Raw genomic sequence first — 11,214 nt, 5'->3', positions numbered from 1 at the left:
AAAAAAAAAAAAAAGAAAAGAAAAGGAGAGAAAAGGAAGAAGAAATCAACAAGTTAATATGTAACATATAGTTGGGAATAAATTAGAGAAGAAATAACACTATAGTCAAAGGGTGTTTGAGTGTGCCCTAAAAAGGTAATAAGGGTCAGGGACCGTCTTCTTGGAGGCAGCAGTGGGAGGTGGAGGGGAGCTGCATCCTGTTGAAACTGGGGAAGCATGCTCCAGGGGAAATGTCAGGCAGGGAGAAGCAGGAGCCTAGCCAGGATGTGGTCAGTAAGCATGAGAGCTAAAACGGCTCAGACGGAGAAGCTGTTCTCTCCGCTTAGCTGGAGTGTGCTGTAGTTTGGATCTTCTACGTCCCCCACAATGGCCATGTCTTCATTTTAAAGCTTTGACCTCAGCCCGCGGTACTGCTGGAAATGGTACAACCTACAGGAGGTAGAGCATTGTGGAAGGAACCTTGGCCAGTGGGGGCACGAGGATGTTAGGACCCCTGCTTCCTGGCTCAATAAGGGGAACAGCTTAGCTCCACCACTTGCTCCCACAATGCACTGCACTCACTGTATTCCAGGCACCTTAAGTGCTCAGCTGAGCATCTCAGACCTTTGGACAACTCGAAGAGTGAGAACCATGCCAATCCAAAGCTTACAGCTACTCAGAGGCAAAGAGAGGTGATTTCCTTTCAGCCGGCCTCAGAGTGATGGTAAATGATAAAGCTAGAGTTTCAACCTTTCCAGAGCCCTCACTGGCAGCAATAGCTGACTGTAGCGGGGTTTGGATGTCTGTCTATAACAATGTAACTCCTAGGCCTTAAGCGACTTTGTCTTCTGCCTCCAGCAGGTGGTGCCAAAGCGCAGGATCCGCCTATGCTTGAAGTTCGGCTGAAAATGGAACTGGCGCCCTGTTCTTTCCTTCCCTGGATCCAAATAGAATGCGCCAATGGGAAGAGAGATCCTGGACCTGCCTGCCTGCCGAAAATAAACGTCCCTCGGTGAGTCCTACTAAGTCACAAAGCAGTGAAGCTTTGTGTCTTTGAATCCATTTCCTCCGCTGCAGTGGAGGGAACCCAAGTCTCCCAAAGATTAGACGATCTGTACATCATAAGCGCAGAGAACTCTCCACAAGTTAAAACGAGCCAAAGCCTATCTTGGATCAGAAAACTAAGGCTTCATAGACCGAAAAGAGCGTGGTGTTTTCCAAAAGGCGTGGTCCTGTAGTGATGGAGCCCTGTGCAGGTGCCGTGGATAGCGGTGGAGGTGAAGGAGAGGGGAGGCGATGTTTTAGGGGTTTTGTTTGGTGGTTTGGGTTGTTTGAGATGGGGAGGGGGAGGTGTTGAGTATGTACTCAGGCTACCCTTAAACTCAAGGTCCCCTTGCCTCCCAAATCCTGCCCTCCCAGACACGGTGAGCTGAGCTGTTTCTGAAGTTGCGTGCTCCCACTGTGATGTTCTGTGCTCTCTGAAACAAGGAGCATAAACAAACTGCCCTACCTTACAAGTCATTCTGGTTCAGGTATTTTATATCAGTGTACCTGGCTGACAGAGCCACCTTGGTATCTCATACAATCTTTTCCATTTCAGTAACAGAATCTTTCAGTTATTACATGGGATATTTAAAAGTCCAATGGTGCTGGGCGTGGTGGCGCACGCCTTTAATCCCAGCACTCGGGAGGCAGAGGCAGGCGGATTTCTGAGTTCGAGGCCAGCCTGGTCTACAAAGTGAGTTCCAGGACAGCCAGGGCTATACAGAGAAACCCTGTCTCGAAAAACCAAAAAAAAAAAAAAAAAAAAAAAAAAAAAAAAAAAAAAAAAAAAAAAAAAAAAAAAAAAAAAAAAAAGCCAAAGGCTCATAACAGAGCTAAAAAAAAAAGTGTCAAGGTTCTGTCTTGTGGGAACTCAGGACTTATTTAATTAATTTTATTTATTTATGTAATCCCTCCATGATTCACATTACTCATACTGTAAAAATGATGATGGTGGCCGCAGTGGCGCAGTGATAATGATGATGATGATGATGATGATGATGACAATGACAATGGTGCTAACAATAACAATTCCTATCTCCTGGCTGAGTTAACAGGCTGAAGCTCTGAGTGGTAGAAGCCGGCATACAGTCATGCCACCTCTGGCCTTGATGATCAAATCAGTCCTCAAGTGAGTTGCTCTTTGAGGGTAGAGACAAGGTTTATTCATCCAGCTCTTTGTTTTGATGTGTTTCCTAACCCTGTGTTGTTCTACTCCTCTCGCTCACCTCTCCAAGAGAGTGTTTGCTCTGACTTCCTGATCTGTTTGTTCCCAGGATCTGCCCCACTGTCCAGAAGGTATTGATGGCATGTATTGGGAAGAGAGGGTACGTCGGAGAAATGTTCTAGAGGAGGCCATTCGGGCCTTGCTACTATCTCCGTGGGGAGAAAGGAACCCGGGGGAGGGAAAGGTGGAAGCACAGAGCATGGACTTGGCAGCTAGAGAGGGCACAGACAGGGTGACCCACGGGCCACTGAGCCCACTGCCCCTGTGCACTAGCCTCGAGAGCTAGGGTGACCGAAGAGACGGCCAGAGGCAGAGATCCAGAGAGGGCTCCAGTTGGAACTGTGGACTAGAATGGCTGCTACATGTTCTTGGATTTCCTCACAGCATGGCAGTCATTGACGACTTCTGTGGTGGCTCAGGGGCCCAGCATGAAAAGGATTGAAGTCACAGCCAATGAGCATCATTTATCATTGAGGCCTATGATCCTAGCAGCTCCGACTTTCTGCCTTAGCAGTGGAAGCCAGCAGAGACCCACCCAGATACAAGCTCAGAGGGCTCAGAGAATCCATGGCAAATAAGTTGCTTCACTGCATTCTGAAAGTCCCCGACCCATGGTCATGTCTCTCCCGGAGTCTCTCTGGCCAACCTGGTCCCACTGTGCCCCATCCTCCCTGCCCCTGTGGAGTTCCTACAAGACACGCAAGCCAGATCAGTCCCCTGTGCGGTCCCCCCAGTGTCCTGTTACTGGGATCCCGGCCCTCGCTTCCTCTAGGGTCTGCATGAGCACACTCCTCCCTTCTAGCTCCTTGCCCTATTGTTCTGGAGAACGGCCCATCACCTGCTCTGAGGGCTCTGACACTTCTGAGCTTCCTCACTAAATGTTCCTCTCCCCCAAATGCGAGCACAGTGACCCTGTGACCTTTAGGGATCAGCTCGGGGCTCTCCTTCACAGATCTAAATGAGTTTCTCCAACACCCAATGTTTTCTCTCCAGGACTGAAGTTGTGTGCGCTCGCTCACTGGTTTATAGTCTGTCTTCTCAGTGGCTCTCTGGGGAAGAATTCTTACCTTCCTTGTATCCATGGGGACCACCACAGTGCCTTGTATACCTTGGTAAGCCATAAACAAACAAAACGCTTGAACGATGGCTTCCAAATGGAAGGTAGTGGTGTGTGATTGTAGTTCAGAAAGACATCTACCCTCCTTTGTAGGAAGTAGGAAAAGCAACGTTGTCCAGTGTTGAGCAGTTTTCCAGTCTGGCTCTGCCGCCTGGCAGCTGGTTTTGGAACATTCACCTCCCAGAGCCTCGTTTCTTTCTGTTGCTGTTGTTTTACTTAAGTCCAGTATCTGTTTTACTTAAGTCCAGTATCTCACGGCTGCGTCTTGGGTTGCTCTGGGAACCCTGTCTATAGTGAGCGTGGGCTGCAGTTCCCACTGTTCCCACTAGGTGGCGATATCAGTGTGTTCTGAGCGCTGCCGATGCCAAGGGCAGTAGCTGGATCCGTAAGAGGCTTCTGCCTCAGAGGGCTCGGGTTGCCTGTCTTTCAATGAAGTGGGAAATGGGTAAGGGATGGTCACCCTGTTTAGACAGAAGTTACTTAGAAGGAGGCGCCTTCCTCATCTTTTCTGACTCCAGAATAGCTTTCTGTCCGCTGATCTACCACCTTGTAAGCGAGCCAAGGTTGGGGTCGAGCTGCAAAGTCTTCCAGCACCAGTACAGCCACGAGCCCAGCTCACCTCTCCCTCACTCCAGCTCAGTGGCTCCTGTGCTCCCTGAGACTTTAGTGGGCCCCACGCCTCAGGGTGTCTGGATGCCTGATCTGCACTTGCCAGGTGGGCTATGCTAATTTCCCCAGCCAGCCTGGCCAGTGGGATCAGCATAGCCCAGCCCACTGTCTTATCGCCCAGCTTGAACTTTGACTCGGGAAAGGCAATACTGCCTGGGCCAACCTCTTTCTCAGCTTGGGCGACATCTGTCTCAGACTGAGTCAAGGCAGTTCATGCACCCTTGGAGCCTGTGTGCTTCTGCAAAGTTGGTTTCTCTTGGGAGTAAGAAGCACGGGTGGCCGGCCACTGGAGAAGCAGGTGGGCGGGTGGGGTAGCAGCAAGGTCATGTCTTCAAAGGCATAAGGCCCAGGTTACACACAGCTTCACCGACATGGGCAAGGGACCTGCCGTGCCTCCAGAAATAGGGATTCACAGGGACACACAGCTTTACAAATCCAGATCCCCATAACTTAGTGGGAAGAGAGTGGCAATTCAAGTCTGTAGAAGATACGGATGAATAGGATTTGACCAGACACAGCAGGGGACATTGCAATCACATTTAAAAAGATTTAGCCGGGCGTGGTGGCGCACGCCTTTAATCCCAGCACTCGGGAGGCAGAGGTAGGTGGATTTCTGAGTTTGAGGCCAGCCTGGTCTACAGAGTGAGTTCCAGGACAGCCAGGGCTATACAGAGAAACCCTGTCTCGAAAAACCAAAAAAAAAAAAAAAAAAAGACACATTTAAAAAGATTTTAATGTATATGAGTTTTTTACCTGTATATATGTAAGTATATTGTGTGAGTGGTTGCTGCCCTCAGAGCCCAGAAGAGGGGTTGTGAGCCTCTTGGAACTGAAGTTATGGAGGACCGTGAGCTGCCATTTGGGTGCTAGGAACAAAAACCCTGGTCCTCGGAGAGGGCAGCAAGTGTTGCTCCTGAGCCTTCTCTCTAGCTTCACAGCCACATTTGTTAAAATTGAATGTTGTATATATTTTTTAAATTTTATATGTATATGTGGGGGTTTGTGTGCTTGTGCATTTTGATGCAGTGCCCACAGGGGTCAGAGAGGGCGCTGGATGCCCTGAAGCAGGAGTTTAAGCTGACGAAGAGCAACCTAACGTGGATCTGTGGATCTGCTTTCTGTGTTCTGTCACCTCACACAGGTCAGCCGGGATACACGCTCCCAATTCCCAAATCTTCCTGAGTCCTCTGATCAGGGACAGTCCCACGCGGCATTCTGAGCCCGGGTGGCTTCAGTTTGTTACCACCTGGGACTGGCAAGAGCCGTCTTTCACCATCTGCCTGCTCCCCAAGTCATCATATATTACCGCTTTATTGCTACAGATGATCTCTGACCCACTAGCTTTTAAAGGGCAAATTTAAAAGAATACAGTTCACGCTGTAGTCTCTAGTAAAGTGACATAAATACACCCAGATGACACGTGTGGGGAAACCAGTGGTAGAGGCCGCACAGGCTGACGGATGGAATCTCTGGGTTCATTTCCTCTCTCCCTAGGGGGTTATGGAACTGAATGCTTCCATCTTTCCCTCAGTGATGACACCATCCTTTATGGCATTCATCTGGGGGCACTTTAGGGCCATTAATCATCAGGGCGACCTGACAGTCGCTTCTAGGGGCTGATGGGGGACTGAACCCTGAACCCTTAGGGTTCCCAGCTGAATGAAGAGAGGGTTGGAGTCTGTAAGGCTGCACATCTCAGGTTCAAGGTCTGCATCTGTGAGTAGGTGCTGATGGCATCTGCCCGCCCTTCACATGGGAACTCTAGAAGTTCCCGCCCAGTTCGATGGTCACTGGAGCTTGGCCACAGTCCTGGCTTCCGGAGGCTGAGCAAGTTCGGTATGACCATCATCGTCTGCAAGCCAGCTACCTGAAAAAAAACACCCATGATTCTGGTGTCTCTTGTAAATACCCCACAGGCGCCAATGAGGTGTGAGGAGATTGTCCCCAGGGAACAGAAACTTAGCGAGAGCCTGCAGCAGGGATGGGGCAATGACCCAAGGCCTAGTTTCTTCTGAGAGCTGTCTAGGAAGTTGTACATTCCTCTGACTTCACCGCCAGCGCTGCCGCAGCCTCCTCCTCTGCTGCCGCCTCCGCCGCCTCTGCCGCCGCCGCTGCCGCCTCTGCCGCCGCCGCCGCCGCCGCCTCTGCCGCCGCCGCCGCCGCGTGAGCCGTAGACAAAGCCTGAGCGGGGGAGTCTGGTACAGCTTAGACTTGAGGGTTTCAGGGTTCTTTGCTCAGTCTGCCATCACGGCTGGTTCCCGGCCTTCAGTTGCCAGGCTGTCAGAGTGACATATTTTAACTGCTCATTAACTGTGGGCTTCAGAGGCAGTGACGCGCTAGAAAGGGAGATGACATTGGCTGGAAGGACACAGTCCCCTGCTGCCCTCAAATCCTGGGATTCTAAGTGGGGCCTCTCGGCCAATGGCTTAAAGCCTCAGCACCCCAATCATGTCGTCGTCGTCGGAAATGGTGCCTGCCACTGAGGCTGAAAATTCAGACAGCACAGGGAACACCTTGTAAGAGCTTACTAGAGGACACTAGCACACACACACACACACACACACACACACACGTCCGCCAAGCAGGGTTACTGTATTAAGTCCTGCAGGATAAGCATACCTTTTTTTTTTTTTAATATTTATTTATTACATGTAAATATACTGTAGCTGTCTCCTGACACACCAGAAAAGGGCGTCAGATCTCATTACAGATGGTTGTGAGCCACCATGTGGTTGCTGGGAATTGAACTCAGGACCTTCAGAAGAGCAGTCAGTGCTCTTACCCACTGAGCCATCTCTCCAGCCCATGCATCCCTTTTCTGAGTAAGCGTTTTCTTTACCGGTGTGTGAGTGTCTGTGTGTGGGCTGAACTGAGAGCATCAGGCTCCACCTTTTCAGGCTAAGTCCTCCGACCAGCCCCAGAGCATCCTCTAAGTGCTTCAAGGGAGAAAGACTGAGACGCCGGCCACTGGTCACATGCACCCCTTTAATGGGCAAACACTTACAAAGCACTGACCGTGGGCCACGCCCTGAGGACACGGCAGGATGACATGCTTGCCTTTGGGACCTGACACTGTGGAAGGTTGGTGGGAATGGGTGGCCAGGACAGACAAGTTTAACATGACCAGACTGCGGGAAAACCAAGGCATGAAAGCCTCTCTCTGCTCTTCCCGACAGCCCAGGACGCCATCAACGACAGCGCTTCTGCTGTCACCACGTAAGTGGGATGCCAGCTATTTAGTCTCTGGAGAGGAAATGGAAGCTTAGCAAGTGACTTGTCCAAGGCCACGGTCCCTGGAGGTTGAAATGGACCTCAGATTCATCCCGTTCATTCATCCTTTATACGTGGTGTGAGCTTGGCAGTCGGAGTCCTGGGGACCTGATAAGTCCGACTCAGCAGTCCCTGCATCAGCCCAACACTTGCCTCTGCCTGAGGTGGTCCTGGTGACATCATGGATGCTGTGAGTCTAAAACAGAGCTCCTTCAGGCTGACAGTCACACACACACACACACACACACACACACACACACACACACACACACCCGCAGCTGGCACTTGCTGAACACTGCCAGGCACTGTGAGTATCTATCTCCCTATCGCTGTGATCTGCTCCACGCCATCACTTGTGAGATGTCACCATGCTAGCTTATGGACACCGTGGTTGGGGCTGGAAACAGCTTAGAGGACAAAGCACTTATCGCGCAAGCATGAGGAGTCTGGACCCACATACATGCTAGATGGGTATGGCAGCCCTCCTGTGACCCCAGCTCTCAGGAGGCAGAAACAGGAGATGCCCGAGGACAAGCTGACTGGCTAGACCAGCAGCAAATCAGCAGCTCTGGGTTCGGAGAGAGGCCCTACTCTAGTGAATAAAACTGAGAGGCATCAAGGAAGATGTCCAGCATCAACCTCTGGCCTCTACATAATCACACAAGCATGCATGCGCACCACACAGATTAGAATACACATACACACATGCACAAACAACACACAAAGCCATACATAAGGGTACACACAAAGAACACAACTGCTGACGGCAGCAGAAACAAGGGGCATTTCCTCAGTGCTCATGGGAAAGCAGGACCAACAATCTCAGTCTAATGGCAGCGATCATGGCGACTTCAGCATCCCAACAGGCTGGACTTGGCACAGACCAGAACTGAGCCCCTGACTCTGACGCATCAGAACTCTTCCTCCCCATTCCTGGGCCAGCAAAGCAGAGGCTCAGGCTGTGCCCAGACTGAGATTACACTGTCGGGTCCACTCTGAACCAAGGGACTTAAATGATCCCAGACTTCTGCTGTCCTTCCATTAGCTAGTGGCTTGTGATGGGGCTGGAGGGCCGGAGCAGAAGCCAGGTCCATGACTATTGTGTGTAGTTAGCTGACTGCCCCCCATCCATGTCATTACAAGATACTCGGGGGGAGGGAGCACCAAGAAACCCAGATGGTTACCTGCTGGGTGGCAAGCAGACAGGTGGTATATACAGTTACCACAAAGAGCTAGGGTGACAGTGCCACACTCTGCCCTGACCCCACCCCTAGGGAGGCTTGTGGCTGGAGGCTCTGAGGGTCCCAACTTGCTTACTCCATGCTTGGTCAGATGCCCATAACCCTTCCTCCTTCCAGCTGCTGGAGCCAGCCGGCAGTGCCCTGGGTAGAAGCTGCTCTCCACCAATACGTTAGCAGTTGGTGTTTGGGACATGCCAGGCCCTGTGCCTTCCACGGGTCATTTTTTCTACTCTTTACCATAGTAAAGTGGGTACTGTTCTCACCCCATTCTCCAGTTGGAAAACTGGAGCGTATCTGACACACCAGAGGCCACCCAGCTAGAAATCAGCAGAATACATTTCTATGACCAGCTCCTCCTCAATTGCTATCCTTCACTATGCAGCCTGTTGTTAGTACTTGGGGGTCTAGCCTGGGCGACGGGACCTGTCCTAGGGTACTGTGAGCTGGTGCCCAGGGTGGGCTGAGAGACTCCCTTCCTGCCCCTAGGGAGTTAGGGGAGACAGTGGCCTAGTCTTACTTGCTTTGATGCCCACAAGATTCAATCTGTACAGACAGAAAATGTGGCCACCAGTCCTCAGGAGGTCGAAGTCTCTTGGCCTCTGCTTTCTTCCTTTTCTCAAGGAGTTATACCTGCTTGTCTGTTGTCTACCATGTTGAGCTGGGCTGGGCCATACTGGGTGCATGTTGCTCCCGAGTGCCCTTTCCCTGGGAACATATCTCCCTCATATGCCTTCTCTTCCCCTATATCCTCCCTCCTTGGGACTCAGGGCCCAGCCTCGTCCCCAAAGCCTGAAGCTGGAAGATCCCTTTTCAAGGCCCTGGTTGAGCTGGAAGGGAAGTTAGAGGCACCACTGCTGAGGGCCCAGTCTAGGGATGCTGAGCCAAGCACGCAGCTTAGCAGGTCACAGGATCCTGCCTCTCTCTTCCCAGCAGCGTCTGCTGGCTGGGCACCAGTGGAACCATCACCCGCCTTCCATAGATGAGGACCCTGGGGCTCTAGAGGAAGCAGCTGTCCCACAACACTGCCAGCAAGCAGCAGATCTGGGTGATGTACCCAGACATTCCAGAGCCCCTGCGTAATGGAGAGGCTGTAGATGTCTTGAAGGTCAGCAGAGCAGGTCCTGGTACAGGGACAGGACCAGTCCAGGATGTGGGAAAGCAGCATCGGCAGGCCTGAGAGCTCTGGAAGGAAGGAGAGCCAGATGAGCAATGTCCCGGGGCTCCAGGACATTTGAAAAGGTCCCCATCCACCTCCTTTCCAGCCCCATATGCCACCTCTGTCCCAGACCCAGAACCACTGTCCTGCTCAGCCCTTCTCCTGCCTCTTCTTTCTCCAGCCTGGCTGGCTCCTATGCAGAGCTCCCATCCAGGCCCCGGCCCACTTTCTCCATGCAATGCAAATGCTTCTCTTCTGAATCCCCTTTGCAAGGGAGAGACCGAGGCCCACTCTGCAAAAGGACAAAGTGGCAACAAAATACTTTGTTCCCACCCAGGGCTCTGTCCCCTGTGCCTCCTTGTCCAGCACTTGGGAGTACTGTAAGTCTACAATGGGGGGCCACAAAGAGGCAGGGAGACAGGCATCTATAATGGCAGCTGACAGTGAGGTTCATGACAGCTCAGTGGATAAATGTGCCTGCTGCCAAGTCTGACAGCTTTTGTTCAATCTCTGGGGCCTACATGGTATAGACAGCCAACTCTTCCAGGCTGTGTGACTTCCACACACGCCTGGTGGTGTGGGCATAGCGACACAATACACAGCCACAATTAAATACAATAAAAACGTTACTTCAGTAATGATGGTCCTTTGAGCGGGGGGCTACCATGCTAAGCAGGTACCCACTGTATGCCAAGCATGAGATCTGAGAGTTCTATGCCACAGCAGAGACTAAGGTGTAGAGCGTCACCAGTCAGGCTACCTGAGCCTGCAATTGGTGTTCCTAGAGTTCAAAGCCTGGCTATGCAGCTCAGAGCCTGTGCCTGCCCACCACCTGGGTTCAGCGAGTGTCTAGGTGGACTGGTCCTATCTGACAAGCAGCCCTTTGTGCCTAACTTTGTGTCCCCTCCTGCCCAGGTGACTTCCTGAGGGGCAGGGTGCTCAGGCACTGTCAGAAGTTCTTGTATACAAATATTTCACCATCTCGGGTAAGGCTGGAGTGGACGTGGATTTTGGTATCTGAAAGTGCAGTCCCACAAGTTCCAAAGGACAACTGTGATTCAAAACTTCAAAGTTTATACCAAAAGATATCCGTGGTAGTCTCAATAGCCCAGAAGATTAACGACATCCTAATCCCGAGAACCTGTGACCACATCTTTATAGGCCAAGATGAAATCGATCAAGAGGCAAGATTATCCTGGGGCTGACCTGGGTTGGCACTAGTGGATCACAAGTGTCTTTCTAAGGGACAAGGCAAAAGGAGATCAATGTGAGAACAGGTTTTAAAAAAAGGTGTCAGTGCTGTGAGCCTGTGAAGCTTGGAGAGAAGGCTCAGTGAGTAAAGATGTTGCCACCAAACCTGACAACCTGAGTTCAATGCCCACTATCCACATGATGGAAAGAAAAAGATCAACTCTGCAAGCTGTTTACCCACCTCCCCAAGCAGATGTGGGATGTCCCCCCACACACCAGCGCACACACACACACACACACACACACACACACACACACCAGC

The sequence above is a fragment of the Mus pahari genome, chromosome 5 (assembly GCF_900095145.1).
Source record: "Mus pahari chromosome 5, PAHARI_EIJ_v1.1, whole genome shotgun sequence".
In the NCBI taxonomy this organism is placed as follows: Eukaryota; Metazoa; Chordata; class Mammalia; order Rodentia; family Muridae; genus Mus; species Mus pahari.
This window is presented reverse-complemented; position numbering follows the sequence as displayed.